The 18049-nt window shown below is 38.4% G+C and overlaps 1 pseudogene; it reads left to right on the plus strand.

Annotated features, from left to right (window-relative positions):
* The first annotated feature begins 2196 nt into the window (after positions 1–2196).
* Positions 2197–17139, plus strand: LOC101697692 (bifunctional purine biosynthesis protein ATIC pseudogene; annotated as a pseudogene).
* The last annotated feature ends 910 nt before the right edge of the window (positions 17140–18049 follow it).

The raw sequence follows: 18049 nt of genomic DNA on the forward strand, positions 1-18049 counted from the left end.
ACACACAAAAATCAATAGCTTTCTTCTACATGAACAACAGACTCACTGAGAGAGAAATAGAGCAAATAATTACTTTCACAATAGCATCCAAAGAACTGAAATACCTAGGAATCAACCTAATGAAAGAAATCAAAGACCTCTTCAGTGAAAACTATAGCACTCTGAAAAAGAGATTGAAGAAGATATCAGAAAATGGACAGACATCCTCTGCTCCTGGGTAGGAAGGATCAATATAGTGAAAATGACCATATTTCCAAAACTGCTATATAGATTCAATGCAATTCCAATTGAGATCCCAGCAGCACACTTTAGGGACCTTGAAAAAAAAATCCAAAAATTCATTTGAAACAAGAAGTGACCCAGAATAGCAAAAGCAATTCTAGGTAACAGAGACATGGCAAGGGTATCACAATCCTGAACTTGAAACTATACTACAAAGCCACTGTGATAAAAGCTGCATGGTACTGGGAAAGAAACAGACTTGAGGACCAGTGGAACAGATTAGAAGATGCAGAAACAACACCAGACACACTCAGCCATCTCATCTTTGACAAAGGAGCCAAACACCCTCACTGAGGGAAAGATAGCCTCTTTAATAAAAGATGCTGGAAAAATTGGGTTTCAAGTTGTCAAAGATTAAAAATATACCTATATCTCTCATCATTCACTAAACTAAAATCAAAATGGATTAAAGATCTAAATATTCAAATAGAAATGCTGAACCAACTGGAACAGAGGTTAAGTATAACTCTTGCAGACACTGATGTAGCAAAAGATTTCATGAACAAAACCTCAGTTGCCTGTGAACTAGCAGAATCAACAAGTGGGATTGCTTCTTATTAAAAAGCTTCTGTACAGCAAGAGAAATCACCAGCAGTGTGAAGAGACAACCCACAATGTGGGAAAAAGTCTTCACCCACTATTCTTCAAAGGCCTACTATCACAAATCCATAGAGAACTTAAAAAGATCAGACCTCCCAAATTTAAAGATCCAATCCAACAATGGCCATCTGAAATGAATGGACATTTCTCAGACAAAGAAGTAGAAATAGCAAATAAATACATGAAAAAATGTTCATCATCACTGGTCATTTGAGAGATGCAAATGAAAAGAACACTGAGATTCCACCTCACTCCAGAAAGAATGGCTGCTATCATGAAATCAACCAATAACAAATGCTGGTGGGGCTGTGGGGAAAGAGGAACCCTGCTCCATTGCTGGTGGGAGTGTAGACTGGTACAACCACTGTGGAAATCAGTATGGAGATACCTCAAAGAACTAGGACTGGAAGTTCAATTTGACCCCATTATTCCCCTGCTGGGTATCTTCCCCAAAGAATTAAAAGAATCATACCACAGTGATATATGTGTACCCATGTTCATGGCAGCACAATTTTTAATAGCTAAAACTTGGAGACAGCCCAAAAGCCCACCAGCTAGGGACTGGATAAAGAAAATGTGGGTTTTTAATAAAATGGAGTACTACTCCACCATAAAAAATGGGAAATTAGAGACATTTATAGCTAAATGGATGCACATTGAGGTAATACTCTTAAGTGAAATAAATAGGACACATATGTATAAATACTGAATAGTCTCTCTAGTGTGAGAAACTGAATGTGTAAATAAGGAATAAAAGGTATAATATATAATGTGAAATAGGAAGGAAAGGGGAAAAGGGGAAGGAAGTGGGAGGGGTACGGAAAAGGAAAGAAGGGAATGGAATTAATATGAGAAAATGGAAAAATGGAAACAAAGTCTTTGTAAATAGGGAGGGATGGGGGGGGTTGAAGGGAGGGCAAGGGAAGGGGGAAAAATAAGAACCAAAACAGAGTATGTAAAGGTTTAAATTTCCAATGATGAATGTCATTATATTGTATATCTAAAATGTACCAATGATTAGAATGAATAATTGATAATGCAAAAAGGAAGAAAAGGTCCAAAGGGGTAGGGGTAGTGGGAGGGGCAGGGGAAAAGAAAGAAGGTAAAGGAAAAATTATGAGAAATGGAAAAAATGGAAACAAAGTTTTATAAATAGTGAAGGGTGGAGGGGGTGAAGGGAGGGCTGGGAATGGGGAAAAAATAAGAACCAAGATACATCATGTAAAGTTACAAGTTCCCAATCAGAAATGTAAATATATTGTATACCTAAAATTTACCAATAAAAGAATTTTTGAATAAAGAAGAAGTGTTACAATGGCTAAAATCTATGATATTGCCAGTCCAAATGTTAAGGATATAGAACAGAAACTCTTATTCACCGATAATAGGAATGCAACATTTTATAACTATTTTGACAAATATTTTGCCAGTATCTTATGAAGCTAAGCATACTTTTACCATATAATCTAGCAGGTGCACTCCTAAGTACTTAACCAACTGAGTTTAAAACTAATGTCTACACAGAAACCTGCATACAAATATTTACATTAGTTTTATCCATGATTGAGAAATACTAGAAGCTAACCAAGATGTTCTTCAGCAGATGAATACATAAACATGGTACATCCATACATTGGAACTATTACCCAGTAACAAAACCAAATGTGCTATAAATCTATAATGAGGAAGGAATATTAAATATATATTGCTAATTTTAAAAAGCCAGTATGAAATGAAAATGCTGCATACTATGTGATTTAAACTATGACACTGTAGAAAAAGCAAAACTGTAAAGACATTAAAAAGATCAGCGGTTTCTAGGAGTTGGCAGAGCAGGGACAGGAGGGATAGACAGATGGAGCACAGAGGATTTTTAGGGTAGGGAAATTGTTTTGTGTGATATTGCAATGGTGGATGCATGACCTTATGCATTTGTGGAGAATCATAGAAATGTACCACATGAATCGTGAACTTCAGTGTAAAGAAAGAAGTTTAGTTAATGTGTTATTGGCTCATTGATTGTAACAAATGTGCCATATTCATATGGAAATAGAGATTCTGTGCAAAGTGGTGGTAAATGCAAAGGGACTACAACTGAAGCCTTCACCATCAATTGCCTGCACTAAATGTCCACTGTGGGACATTAGAATAGTACATTTTCATGGCTTCCACAGGCAACTCTCATGGAGTTTTCTCCAAGTATTGGTTAAAAGAGGAGAGGTTTATTTTGGCTTACAGCCTCAGCACCTCATCAACAAAGTCTCCCAGAAATCATATGGCCTTGTCTATTCTCCAGCTGGTGTAGGTGGTACCCAGGCAGCCTTGTGTGCTTATTCATTACCATTACCCCAGGAAGCAATGGATCAGCTTTGCTGAGTGGCTTGGCCTCCTGCGGACCACGAGAAGCAACCAAGTAGCCCTGTTTATTGCCTTCTGGCCCCAAGAAGCAGTTGAGCAGTTCATTCTCAGAAGCTTGGCCCACTGAGTCACAGAGAAGCAGATGCTCAGACCTGGCTCCCCACTGTCAGTCAGAGAAAGCAGCTAGGTAGACCTTAATTAACCATGTCATCCCCTAGAGATCACACAGTCACCTATGCAGCCCTTGGACATTAGCAGACACAGCACCTATGTTCACTAGTGTGGCCTGGACCTATATGGCTCTGGTAGCTCATCCCACTACCAGACATGCTGCATTGTGCCAATCTGGGCACAACAGGATGATCCTACCCTCATACAACCTGCAGAAATTGATAGGTGCCTTTCTGAAACATCCAGGTACCACATGCTCTGACCTGTGAGTGAACCTGTCCATCTAAGGGAGCTACATCCCAGCTGGTAGTAAATGTCCACATCTGAGTCCTAGATCAACAATAACTGGCAGACATCACCAGCATGGGTTATAGCTGAAAAACACTAAAGTGCCCCTCTAGAAGCAAAATTTTTATGGCATATCCAACCAACATCCTAGGACAAGTCACCATCACAAAATTTTTATTATGACAGCCACTCAATAAAATTAACTGAAGTAACTGAACCACCTTACATGTAGTTACTAACAAAGAGACAAATAAAAACTTTTAAAAGGAAGATAAGACAATGTCTGCAAAGAAACATAATCCCTCCCTAGCAACAGATCCTAGACTAGAAAGTTGATAAACCACCTGAAAAATAATTCCAAAGAATGATTATAGAGAAACTTAATGAGTTAAAAGAGAATATAGACAGACAATTTAATAAAATTATGAAGACTATTCCTGATATTATTGAGAAATTCAGAGGAGGTATTATTTTTTAAAAATAAGAATCTTGGAGCTCAAGAACTCAACTAATAACATGAAAAAAATACACTTAACAACATCAGCAGCAGAATGTGGGGTTTTTTTTGTTTTTTGGTTTTTTTGGTATCAGGGATTGAACTCAGGTCCTTGCTCTTGGGTGGCAGGCTGCAAAACCACTGAGCTAAATCCCTGGCCCCAGCAGAATGTGTTTTTCAGAAGAAAGAATTTCTGAGCTTAAAGGAAGATATTTTAAAATAACCCAGCCTTCATTATTTATAAGTGATTATCAGCAAAACATTTCATTATAAAAGTTCTAGAAGGAAAAGACTTAGAAAACTTATTCAATGACTACAGAAAACTTTCCAAACCTTGGAAAAGATATAGACAGATATTCAGGTCCAAGAAACCCAAAGGATCTCTAATAGATTTGACCAAAAAAGATCCTCTCTAAGTCCTATGACAAGCAAACTGTCAAAATTACAAGACAAAGAAAAAATTCTTAAAACAGCAGAAGAAAATAAAACAGCATAGCAGAAGCTTTGCAAGTGAAGAGAATGGGAATAATATATTCAAAGTTCTGAAATAAAATAATTGCCCACCAAGAATACTATTTTTAGTAAAGCTACTATTTGGAAGTGAAGGACAAATAAAGACGAAGAAAAGCAGAACAGGGGAGTTTATGACCACTGGAAACAAAAGGATAACTACCATTATGAACGTATGCAAAAGCACAAAACTCAGCAGTAGAGCAGATACAACAAAGAAAGACAAGAGAATGAGAGCTTATAAATATAGAACAACCAAATAACAAATACAAACAATAGAGGAAGAAAAAAACAAAGGATATAGAAAACAACCAGATAAAAGTTAGCAGAATGACAAAATTATGTCTTATCCATAATAACCATGAATGTAAATGATTACATTTCCCAGTAAAAAATATTAACTGGCTGAATGAATAAAACAAATTTTTTTAACTAGATCTAATGATATACTATCTTTAGGGTACTCACTTCACCAATAAAGATATATATATATATATACTAAAAATAAAGAATGGAAAAAGATATTCCAGATGAATAGAAACCAATAGTGAACAGGAGCAATTGTACTTATATCTGATAGATTGCTACCATCAAGAAATCAATGAATAACAAATGCTGGCAAGACTGTAGGGAGAAAAGAACCCCTCTACATTGTTGATGAGACAGTAAACTGATACAACCACAATGGAAAACAGTATGGCAATTCCTCAAAAAACTAAAACTAGAAATTCCATTTGACTCAGCTCCAAAAGAGTTAAATACATCATACCACAGTGATATATGCACACCCATGTTTATAGCAGCACAATTCATTATAGCTAACTCTTGGAAACAGCCTATATGTCCATCAACAGATGAATGGTTGAAGAAAATGTGGTATTTATACACAATAGATATTATTCTGCCAAAAAGGATAAACGAGTCATTTGTAGGAAAATGGATGCATCTTAAGACCATAATGTTAAGTGAAGTAATTCAGACACATAAGGTTAAACATTGCAAGATTTTTCTTGTATAAAAAATTATCATTTTATTATGAAATAAAAGTCAAATAATAGGAAGAGAGAGAGAGAGAGAGAGAGAGAGAGAGAGAGAGAGAGAGAGAGAGAGAAAGGTATTGTAATCCAGCAAATACAATGTATCTAAAAGTATATTTTGACTTAGTACAATTATACCTGTTTTGTATATTCTTTGGCTTATAAATCTGCTTTTCAATCTGTATATATGGTAGTTAACTTTATAAGGTCTTGTAGATAAATGAATCTGATACTGGAAAAGTAAAAAGAGGATGGAGGGAAGAGGGAAAAAAAAGAATTGAAATTTGTTATGCATATGTACCAATTCCCTATATGTCTTAGTTACTTTTCTTGTTGCTGAGACAAAACACCCAATGCCCACAGTTAAAGTAGAAAAGATTGAATTGGTTCACAGTTTTTAGAAGTTTCAGTCTATAGTTGACTAGCTCCAAGGCAGGTTGGCATGGCAGACAAGCATGGCAGAGGAGAAACAGTTCATGGTGGTCAAAAGGCAGCAAAGCAAGCAAGGGGCAACCACAGCTCTTTCTAGCCCTTATATCTTATCCAGGCTATCTAGGGTGGATAGTGCTCACACTCATAACCCTAATGCCCTTGATCCCAGCATTGCACCATGAATCAATCCCAGGCTCACACACTCTAGATCCAGCCACTTCTGAAAAAGCCCCATCTATGACTGCATGTGGCTTTGGGGAGACATCTAGACACAAGCCATAACATTTCACCCCTGGCCTCCCAAAGACCCATGCACATCCATTTATGCAAAAGTCATTTAGTCCATCTCTAAGAGTTGCCAAAGTCCTAATAGTTTTAGCATTGCTGAAAAGTCCAAGTCCAAAGTCTCCTGAGATTTAAGGCTTCAATCCCACAGTTCCACTTCCAGTATCCCTGGCAATCTGTGGAAAGTTGGGAACTCCAAAGGGCTTGAGTGGCCCCACCCCTACACCACTGCCTGTGATTGTAGCTCCCATGGATTCTCTTAGACTGGCACTGCTCCCTCCTTGCAGTTTTCCTCAAAAAAATCCATGTTCCTGGCTTCTCCAAAGTTCTGGGTTTCCCTTGCACCTTTCACTTCACACTCATAGCTTTACACATTGCTCTCTCAGGGCCACACTGCTTGACCTCCCAGGTGTTCTAAAATCTAAGTAGAAGCCTTCTTGACCCCACAGCTCTTGCATTCTGTTTGCACCTAAAACCAGCACTATGTGAATGACACCAACCTCTGCTGTTAACTAGAGCAGTAGTCAGGCTTCCTTCTCTCTTGGCTGTAGGAGTCCACTGTCTATGGACCAAATCCCAAGGAATAATTTCCTTAGGCTGCTATCATTCTGGAACAGAGTACTCTGGGGCTCTCTTCTCAAAGCAAAATCTTTCATCTTTGCAACTCTGAGGCTGTAGAAGCTGGAGTCCTATTGGTTCTTGTGATGTCCTCAGGCCATCTTTTCTGTTGTCTTCTTGTGAAATACTTGGCTTTTTCATGCTAGTCTTTTCAGTGACCAATTTCTGCTCTGTTCCATCTTAGCAGGCCACTTTGATGGAAGTTTCTTTCTGGCCTAGCTCAAAACATTTTAAATTATTCTGCTTGGCTCTTTGCTCTTGATTCTCAACATAAATCTGGCTGAAAGCCCCCAACAGTTTCCATGCCACTGCCTCAACATTAGACTGTGACTGCCTTTAAATTTCTTCTGCTAGATTAATTAGTCTGCTGCCCTTAATCTTAGTCTCAGGTAAAGTCTCTGGACGTAAGCAAAATGCAAACTTTCTGCCAAGATATAACATACATTATCAGGAGCTCAATAGCCAATGCAGTCCTTCTTCCCAGAAGAAACCTCCTGGGCCTGGTCTTTACCAGCAGGATTAGTTACTTTTCTAATTGCTGAGAAAAAAGACCTGACACCCACAGTTAAGGAAGGAAGATTTATTTGGTTCACAGTTTTTAGAGGTTTCAGTCCATAGTTTACTGGCTCCAAAGAAAGGTGACCATAGCTCTTTCTATCCCTTATATCTTATTCAGGCTATTTACAGTGGGTAGCACATACACACCCTTATTCTTAGTGTCCTTCATCTTAGCATTGTACCATAAATCAACCTCAGCCTCACACACTCTGGATCCAGCCACCTCTGAAAAAGCTTCATTTATGACTGCATCAGGTTTTGGGGGGACATCTAGACACAAGTCATAACACTACATGAATGTAATCATGTACTGCAAACATGTACTAATAAAAGTCAAAAAAAATATTAAGGAAAGAACTTGAAACAAATATATATATAAAATCAGAAACCATAAAAAGCAACAAAGTTGTTATACTGTTCTAAAGAGACCAATGCAAGAAGAGAAAATAACAATTATAAATATGTATGTAGCCAACAGTGAAACACCCAATTACATAAAGCAAATATCATTAGATCTAAAAGCAAGGCTAAACTGTAATATAACAATAGTTGGGGACTTTAACATATCACTTTCACCAATAAGCAGATTATTGAGACAAAAAAAGTAAAAAAAAAAAAAACTACTGGAGCATGTTATAGATTAAATAGATCTAACAGACATTGCAGAACATCCACTCAACAGCTGCAGAATACACCTCTTCAAATCAGCACATGGAACATCTTGAGGCTAGACTGGATCTTAGGCAACAAAATAAGTCTCAATAAATTCAAAAACATTGAAATCATAGTGTATATATTCTCTAACAAAGATGGAATAAAACTAGATCTCAAACTTTAAAAATACAAAAGATGAATAAAATGAACACTTTATTGCAAAGATAAACAATTGACAAAACATTAGCTAGACGAATCAAGAAAACAAGACAAACAACATAAATAAATAAAACCAGAGATGAAAAAGGAGACCTTACAGTTGACACCACAGAGATGCAAAACATCACTAGGAACTATTATGAATAACTATATGTCAACGTAATTGGAAAATCTAAAAGATAGATAAATTTGTATACACATATCATCTACATAACTTTCTCAATTTTACTCATTGCTGACAAGTATATGAAGAATTGTTCAACATCAGTAATCATTAGGGAAATGTGAATGAAAACCACAATTAGATATCCTCTCACTACAGTTAGAATGAGTATTATCAAAAAGACAAAAATTTATATACTCAAAGGAATTGAAATCCTTGTTGAAGAGGCATCTAGTCTCACATGTTTATTCTAACATTTTCACAATAGCCAACCTAACTGGATGAATAAACAAAGAAAATGTGATATATATTTGAGATATAAAAGTAATGAAATTCTGTCATTTGTAGCAATGTGGATGTAACTGGAGGACATTATGTTAAGTAAAATAAGTCAGGCACAAAAAAGATGAATATCACATGTTCTCACATATATGTGAAAGCTAAAAAGTTGATGAAAAGAAGTGCAGAACAGAATAATAGCTACCAAAACATGAGAAGGTTGTGGGGGACAGAGGGATGGAGAGAAGATGGCCAATGTGTGTAGCCATGCCCCTGAAGAGGAGTTTCTAATGCTCATTAGTATGACAGGATAACAATGATTAACAATGATTATTTATTTTAGATCATATTTAATCAGCTATAATTATTATCATTCCTAGCATTTGCATACTTCATTCTTCTAAGTGTTTTGTGATATAACTGTAGTAATTTAAAAATATAGCCTTTCACCCCATGCCATCAGTAAGTGCACCCAGATCCTGACGAGCAGCCGTGTGGACCAGAGCCTCCTGGCTTCAGGCAAGTCCATCCAGGCCCTCACCTGACACCACACTGCTTGAGCAAGCAGGCCCAAGCCAAGGGCCTGCCTGGAATAGAGATGCACAGGCACACAAGCAACAGCCAGTGGCTCACCTCATACCATCAATAAGTGAATGGAGACCCTAGCCTGAAGCCTGCTAAGACACCAAGGTCTGGGGTACACAATCCCAGCCAAAGGCCCTCCCAGACAACAGCTACATAGGGGAGCAAGCCCTAGCCAGAGGCATGCCTAGATACCATCCCAAGCATGCACAGACCCCAGCCAGAAGCCCACCCAAACAATAGGTCAGCTCAGGGATCCAGAAGGCAACCGGTCAGAACACAGAAATTGGTACACTGATGAGCAGCAGAGAAAAGGCTGCTTGGTGGCTTACTGAGAATTGAAGACGACTGGGTGAGTAAAAAGTTGCTTCAACAAAGACACAGCAGGCTGTATCTGTTGAAATGAGAAGACACATAAACAAATCTTCTTCCAGACTTCCAGATCACCTAAGGCAACCTCAAAGGGAAATGAGATCTAACAATTTGATACTCACCTGGACTCCCTGAACTGGCAACCAAAAAGAATCTGAAAAAACTGAAATCAGAAATAATTTCTCAGATAACAAGAGAGATTGTGTCCATAGTGCAAGACATGATTAATAAATCTAGAGAGGACACAGATAAAAAAATAGAGGAGCTGAGGAACATGATGGAATCTCAACATAGGAAACAAATGGAATCCATAAAACAGATGTAAACAGATTTCCAGGAGATTAAAAACTCCATTGAAAGTTTACACAGCAGAATGAGAAAATGTGAGGACAGAATTTCAGATGTAGAAGGTAGGATTGCAATTAGTGACCAAGAAAAGAAAAATTGCTTCAAAATAGTAAGGGATCATGAGAAATCAATCTGGCAGCTGCTAGAAAATGCTAGAGAATGCAAAGAAGAATAACACAAGACTGATCAAAGTCAAAGAAGAAACAGGAGAGAGTACAGAGGGCATAAAAAAAGAAAAAAAAATGTTTACACAAGGAATGACAGAAAACTTCCCAAGCAGGGGAAAACAATTGACATAGAGATAAATGAGGCATATAGGACTCCAACTACTCATGATAAAAAAAAAATTTACATAGGCATGTAATTTTTGAGATTCCAGAAACTCCACAGAAGAAGAAAATTCTACAAGCAGTTAGAGAAAAGAAACAAATCACATACAAAGGAAAGCCCATCAGAATCACAGCAGACTTCTCAATGCAAACCCTCAAGGCAAGAAGAGCATGGAGTGACATATTTCAAGCCCTAAAGGAAAACAGCCTCCTGATGTACCCTGAAAAACTATCTTTTAAAATTGATGGAGGAATAAGATGCTTTCTTGACAAAGAGCACCTTAAGAACTTCATGAATATCAAACCAGCACTCCAAAAATTTTGAACAATATCCTAGAAAACAAAAATAAGGATCACAACCCCAGGAAGCCCAGCAGAATGAATCCATCAGGCACAACAAGAAATTAATCACAAAGGGGGAGAATCTAACAAAAAGAAAGTCATGACAAAGATAAGCCAACAGGTATCAGTTATAAACATCATTGTTAAAGGCATCAATTCACCAATCAAAAGAAATAGACTAGGCCTTTCCACCACTCCCAGCACAGAGGTAGGAGCCTCCAGGATGTTGTTCCACCACTCTCAGCCCAGAGGAAAGGGCTTCTGGGCCAGCATTCCACCACTCCCAGGGCAGAGGAGGTGAGCCATGCAGGCATCAACAGCACCTCCCCAACCATTGAAAAGAATAGACACATAAAAAAGTCTCAAAACCAGACTTCCAGATAACCTACAGCAACCCCAAAGGGAAAGGAGCTGGAACACTCTGATACTCAACCACCTGGACTCCCTGAATTAGCAACAAAAGAGGATCTGTAAAAAAATGAAATCACAAATAATTTCTCAGATAACAGAAGAGATTGTGCCCATAGTGCAAGACATGATCAATAAATCTAGAGAGGACACAGATAAAAAAAATAGAGGAGCTGAGGAACATGATGGAATCCCAACACAGGAAACAAATGGAATCCATAAAACAGATACAAGCAGATTTCCAGGAAATACGAATCTCCATTGAAAGTCTATGCAGCAGAATGAACCAATGTGAGGACACAATTTCAGATATAGAAGATAAGATTCCAATTAGTGACCAGGAAAAGAAAAATTGCTTCAAAATTGTAAGGAATCAGAAGAAATCAGTCCAGCAGCTGCTAGACAATGCAAAGAAGAATAACACAAGACTGATTGGAGTCAATGAAGAAAGGGGAGAGAGTGCAGATGACATAAAAAACTGTTCACAGAAGTAATGGCAGAAAACTTTGCAAGTGGGGGAAAAGAACTTGACATACAGATAAGTGAGGCATATAGGGCTCCAACTAGCCTTGATCAAAAAAAATCTACATATAGGCATATAATTGTTAAGATTCCAGAAACTCAACAGAAGAACAAAGTTCTACAAGCAGTTAGAGAAAAGAAACAAATCACATACAAGAGAGCCCAGCAGAATCACAGCAGACTTCTCAACACAGACCCTCAAAGCAAGAAGAGCTTCGAATGATATATTCAAAGCCCGAAAGAAAACAATCTCTAACCCAGATTGATATACCCTGCAAAACTATCTTTCAAAATTGATGGAGAAATAAGATACTTTCAAGACAAAGAGTACCTAAGGAACTTCATGAATACCAAACCAGCACTCCAAGAAATTTTAGAAATTATCCTAGGAACAAACAATGAGGATCACAATCCCAGGAAGCACAGGAAAATGAATCCACTGGGTGTGACAAGAAATTAAATATAAATGGGGAGAATCCAATGAAAAGAAAAAGTCATGACAATGATAAGCCAATATATATGAGTTGTAACAATCAACGTTAATGGTCTCAATTTACCAATCAAAAGAAATAGACTGGCAGAATGGGTCAAGAAGCAAAATCCAACAATATGCTCCATACGAGAAACACACTTAATTCAAAAAGAAACTCATAGATTGAAAGGTAAATGGTGGAAAAAAATATTCCATGTGATGGGAACCCCCCAAAAAGCAGGAATACCTATCCTCTTTGCAGATCAAGTGGATTTCAAACCAACACTGATTAAGAGAGACGAAGAAAGACACTACATCCTTGTAAAGGGAAGAATCCAAGAGGAAGAGATGACAATCATAAATATCTATGCACCAGACACTAGTGTGCCCAACTATATGAAACAAGTACTAATGGGCATGAAAAGTCATATATGCACTAATACAATAGTAGTGGGAGACGTCGATACCTCACTGTCACAAATAGATCAACTAGACAAAAAATAAGTAATGAAATACTAGAACTCAAGCGAACTCTTGAACAAATGAACTTAACAGATGTTAACAGAGTGTTCCACCCCACAAAATCAGAATACACATTCTTCTCAGCTGCACATGGGTCAGTCTCCAAAATAGACCACATACTCACTCAAAGAACATGTTTAAATAAGTGCAAAGAAATGGAAGTTAACCCCTGTATATTATCAGACCATTGTGTGATGAAATTGGAGATCCATAGCAAAACAAACTGCAAAAATTACGTAAACACATGGAAATTGAACAACACACTTCTGAATAACCAATGGGTCACAGAGGAAATTAAAGAAGAAACCAGACAGTTCCTTCAATTAAATGGCAATGGCAATACAACATATCGGAATCTATGGGACACAATGAAAGTAGTCTTACAAGGGAAATTCATACCAGTGAATGCACATATTAGGAAAACAGAATGAGTCCAATTAAACAACCTGATGCTGAACCTCAAGCTTCAAGAAAACAAAGAGCAGGAGAAACTGAAAGTTCATACAAGGGAGGAAATTATAAAGATCAGAGCAGAAATCAATTCAATGGAGAATAAGAGAACAACACAAAAAATGAAACCAAGAGTTGGTCCTTTGAAAGAATCAACAAAATTGACAAACCCTTAGGCAACCTTATCAGAAAAAGGAAAGAAAAGGCCCAAATCCATGCAATTAGGAATGAAAAGGGTGAAATTACAACAGACCTAGCAGAAATACAGAGGATCATCAATACCTACTTCCAGAACCTATACACCAATAAGATGGAAAACAGAGTAGAAATGGACAGATTCCTAGATACATATGAATTACCAAAGTTGAATGAAGAAGACCTAAAAATTCTAAACAACCCAATATGAACCAATGAAATTGAAAACATAATAAAAAACATACCAACCAAGAAACTCCGGGTCCTGAGGGCTTCACTGTTGAATTCTGCAAGAAATTTAGAGAAGAACTGCTGCCACTACTGTTTAAACTCTTCAATGAAATTGAAAGGAAAGCAGTACTCCCAAATTCATTCTTGGAAGCAAGCATCACCTTGATCCCCAAAGCAGAGAAAGACCCAACCAAAAAAGAGAACTATAGGCCAATCTCACTTATGAACATAGATGCAAAAATCCTTAATAAGATACTGACAAATAGAATGCAGAAGATAATCAAGAAGATCATACACCCTGACCAAGTGGGATTCATCCCAGGGATGCAGGGATGGTTCAATATATGCGAATCAAGAAATGTAATACACTATATCAATAGAGACAAGGACAAAAACCATATGATTATCTCCATAGATGAAGAAAAAGCATTTGACAAAATCCAACAAGCATACATAGTAAAAACCCTACATAAATTGGAATAGTTGGTGTCTACCTCAATTTGATAAGAGACATCTATGAAAAAGCAAAAAGCCAATATCATACTAAATGGTCAAAAACTGAAATCCTTTACACTAAAATCAGAAAGAAGACAAGGATGTCCACTATCACCACTCCTGTTCAATATAGTTTTGGAAACATTAGCCAGAGAAAGAAAGAGAAAATCAAAGACACAAGAAAGAAATAAAAGGAATAAAGATAAGAAAGGAAAAATTCCAATTGTCCTTACTTGCAGACTACATGATACTCTATATAGAAGACCCCAAGAACTCCATCAAGTCTTCTAGACTTAATTAGCAAATTCAGTAGAGTAGCTGGATACAAGGTCAACACACAAAAATCAAAAGCTTTCCTGTACACAATCAACAGACTCACTGAGAGAGAAATGGGGCAATCAATTCCTTTCACAATACCATCCAAAAAATTGGAATACCTAGGAATCATCCTAATGAAAGAAATCAAAGACTTCTACTCTGAAAACTATAGCACTCTGAAAAAGAGATGGAAGAGGATATCAGAAAATGGAAAGACATCCCTTCCTCCTGGGTAGGAAGAACCAACATAGTGAAAATGGCCATACTTCCAAAACTGCTATATAGATTCAATGCAATCTGAATTGAAATTCCATCAGCATACTTCATGGACCTTGAGAAAACAATCCAAAAATTCTTTTGGAACCAGAAGAGACCTAGAATAGCAAAAGCAATGCTAGGCAATAAAGACAAGGTAGGGGGTATCATAATCCCCAACTTGAAACTATACTACAAAGCTCCTGTGGTAAAAACAGCATTGTGTTGGCAAAGAAAAAGACCTGAGGGATAGCCCAGGATGCCGTCCCGCCCACCTGCTTCCTGCCCTGCCCGGCCGTGACCTCGCAGACCCACTCTGCACGTGGTGTCGCTGCTGTCGCTGTGCTCGCCTGGACCCTACACCTGCAGCTATGGCTCCTCTTTAGTGTCTCTGACAAAACTGTCCTTGTGGAATTTGCCAGAAATCTAATGTCTTTGGGTTTGAATCTGGTCGCTTCCGGAGGAACTGCTAAAGCTCTCAGAGATGCTGGCCTGGCAGTCAGAGATGTCTCCGAGCTAACAGAATTTCCTGAAATGTTAGGGGGTCGTGTGAAAACCTTGCATCCTGCAGTCCACGCTGGAATCCTGGCTCGTAATATCCCAGAAGATAATGCTGATATGGCCAAGCTTGATTTCAATCTTATAAGAGTCATTGCCTGTAATCTGTATCCCTTTGGAAAGACAGTGGCCTCTCCAGACATGACTATTGAGAATGCTTTGGGGCAAACTGATATTGGTGGAGTAACCTTACTGAGAGCTGCCGCCAAAAACCACTCTCAGTTGACAGTGGTGTGTGAGCCAGAACACTATGCGGTGGTGTCCACAGAGATGCAGAGCTCTGACAGTAAGGACACCTCCTTGGAGACCTGACACCAGTTAGCCTTGAAGGCATTCACTTACATGGCACAGTATAATGAAGCCACTTCAGATTACTTCAGGAAACAGTACAGTAAAGGAGCCTCTCAGATGCCCTTGAGATATGGCATGAACCCTCATCAGACCCCTGCCCAGCTGTACATGCTGAAGCCCAGGCTTCCCATCACAGTTCTCAATGGAGCTCCTGGGTTCATCAACTTGTGTGAAGCCTTGAACGCCTGGCAGCTGGTGAAGGAACTCAGAGAAGCTTTAAACCCTCCTGCTGCAGCCTCTTTCAAACACGTCAGCCCTGCAGGTGCTGCCGTTGGAATCCCACTCAGTGAAGACGAGGCCAGAGTCTGCATGGTCTATGACCTCTACAATACCCTCACACCCATATCGATGGCATATGCAAGAGCAAGAGAGGCTGATAGAATGTCTTCATTTGGTGATTTTATTGCATTATCTGATGTTTATGATGTCCCAACTGTGAAAATTGTCTCCAAAGAGGTGTCTGATGGTATTATTGCCCCAGGATATGAAGAAGAAGCCTTGAAAATACTTTCTAAAAAGAAAAACAGAAAATACTGTGTTCTTCAGATGGACCAGTCTTACAAACCAGATGAAAATGAAGTTCAAACTCTCTTTGGTCTTCATTTAAGCCAGAAGATAAACAATGGTGTCATCAACAAGTCACTATTGATCAATATGGTTACCAAGAATAAAGATTTGTCAGAATCTGCCCTCAGAAACCTCATTGTTGCCACCATTGCTGTCAGGTATACTCAGTCCAACTCTGTGTGCTATGCCAAGAACAGGCAGGTTATTGGCATTGGAGCAAGACAGCAGTCTCAGATACACTGTACACGCCTTGCAGGAGATAAGGCAAACTATTGGTGGCTAAGACACCACCCACAGGTGCTGTCAATAAAGTTTAAAACAGGAATGAAGAGAGCAGAAATCTCCAGTGCCATTGATCAGTATGTGACTGGCACCACTGGTGAGGATGAAGATTTGGTGAAGTGGAAGGCACTGTTTGAGGAAGTCCCTGGATTACTCACTGAGGCAGAGAAGAGGGAGTGAGTTGACAAATTAAGTGAGGTTGCCCTCAGCTCCAATGGCTTCTTTCCCTTCTGGGATAATGTTGACAGAGCTAAAAGGAGTGGAGTGGCCTATATTGCAGCTCCTTCTGGTTCTACTGCTGACAAGGCTGTGATTAAGGGTTGCGACGAGTTGGGAATAGTCTTGGCTCATATGGATCTTTGGCTGTTCCACCACTAATGTTATCAAATGTTTTGCTTATGTGTAGAAGAGCAATCATGTGTGAAATTTTGAAAATACCTTTTAAAAAAATAAAACATGGCATGATAATTGGGAAAAAAAAGAAAAAGAAAAAGAAAAAGACCTGAGGACCAGTGGAACAGATTAGAAGATGCAGAAATAACTCCAGACATACTCAGCCACCTCATCTTCAACAGAGGAGCCAAACACCCTCAGTGGAGGAAAGATAGTGTCTTTAATAAACTGTGCTGGATAAACTGGGTTTCAACTTGCCAAAGATTAAAACTAGACCTATATCTCTTACTATGCACTAAACTAAAATCAAAATGGATTCAAATCTAAATATTAAAACAGAAACACCAAACTGGCTGGAAGAGAGGTTAGGTAGAACTCTTGAAGACATTGGTGTAGGAAAAGATTTCATGAACAAAACATCAGTTGCCCATGTGCTAGCATAAATAATCAACAAGTGGGATCTCTTATTAAAAAGTTTCTGCACAGTAAGAGAAACCACCAACAGTATGAATAGACAACACACAATGTGGGAAAAAATTTTCACCTGCTCTTCCTCAGACAAAGGTCTATTATCTAGAATATATAAAGACCTTAAACAAATCAGACCGCCCAAATTTAAGGACCTAATCCAAAAATGGGCATCTGAAATGAACAGACATTTCTCAGACAAAGAAGTAGAAATAGCAAATAAACATAGGAAAAAATGTTCAACATCACTGGTCATTCAAGAGATGCAAATGAAAAGAACACTGAGGTTCCACCTCACCCCAGAAAGAATGGCTGCTATCATGAAATGAACCAATAACAAATGCTGGTAGAGCTGTGTGGAAAGTGGAACCCTGCTCCAGTGCTGGTGGGAGTGTCAACTGTTGCAACCACTGTGGAAATCAGTATGGAGATACCTCAAAGAACTAGGACTGGAAGTCCCATTTGACCCAGCTATTCCCCTGCTGGGTATCTTCTCAAAAGAATTAGGAGAATCATACCACAGTGATATATGTGCACTCATGTTCATAGTGGCACAGTTTGTAATAGCTAAACCTTGGAAAACGCTCAATTGCCCATCAACTGGAGACTGAGTAAAGAAGATGTGAGGTTTTTTTATAA

Source organism: Heterocephalus glaber, unplaced genomic scaffold (genome assembly GCF_053883595.1).
Source record: "Heterocephalus glaber isolate CG9 unplaced genomic scaffold, H.glaber_assembly_v1.0 deba00001553, whole genome shotgun sequence".
NCBI lineage: Eukaryota > Metazoa > Chordata > Mammalia > Rodentia > Bathyergidae > Heterocephalus > Heterocephalus glaber.